This window comes from Populus euphratica, unplaced genomic scaffold (assembly GCF_000495115.2).
Source record: "Populus euphratica unplaced genomic scaffold, PopEup_1.0 scaffold122.1, whole genome shotgun sequence".
Taxonomy (NCBI): Eukaryota; Viridiplantae; Streptophyta; class Magnoliopsida; order Malpighiales; family Salicaceae; genus Populus; species Populus euphratica.
In genome coordinates this window covers 165,267-166,073 of record NW_011499980.1, presented here as the reverse complement: position 1 = coordinate 166,073, position 807 = coordinate 165,267, and positions in this window count along the sequence as shown.

The following is an 807-nucleotide window of genomic DNA, read 5'->3' as shown; positions in this document are numbered from 1 at the left end:
TTGTTGTTGTTGTTATTACTATTATTGTTGTTGTTGTTGTTATTGTTATTATTATTGTATTACTATTTATAATTTGTACAATTAACCTCCTTGTGGTTCGACCCCGGTCTTGCCTGGTTATTTATTACTTCGACACTACTGCACTTAGGAGAAGACATCAATCTTTTAGTCATGTCACTACGTCAAGATATATAGTTTTTAGCTTTAAGTCTTTCTTAGTGAAATACTATCGAATTTACTAAGTTCAATATTAAACACGATGTCTTGCCCTATGTGGCCTTTTATGTAAACTAAGACAACTTATATAGTTCTTTATCTAGAGATTTCCTTTTCTTTTCATTATTATATTTCTTTTGGCCCTGAATAACTTTTAGATACATGAGTGTTTCGAAGAGTTCAATATTTATCAAAATTCTTACTATTATACTTCATTTGATGCACTAATATATAAAAATCATTAAGAACTCAGCTTTTCCTTTATCACGATGCAACTAACACTTATTTCATCATAGAAATAAGTAGAAAATAATATTTTTTTAGTGCTACCAAGAATTTTGTATGACTTAGGATCTTCAATCAATTAGGTATAGTTATCGTCATTATACTTTTTTATATTTTAAAAGCTTTAAACCCATTCCTTTTGATGAGTTATACACAAACTCTCTCAAAAAATCTTTAGTTAATGGATCCACAATATTTTTCTTCGACTTTATATAGTCAAAGAAAATAATTTTATTGAAGAGAAAATGTTTAATAGTATTTTGTCTATGATGTATAGACTTCCTATTAATCTGTTACTTTGTGCCC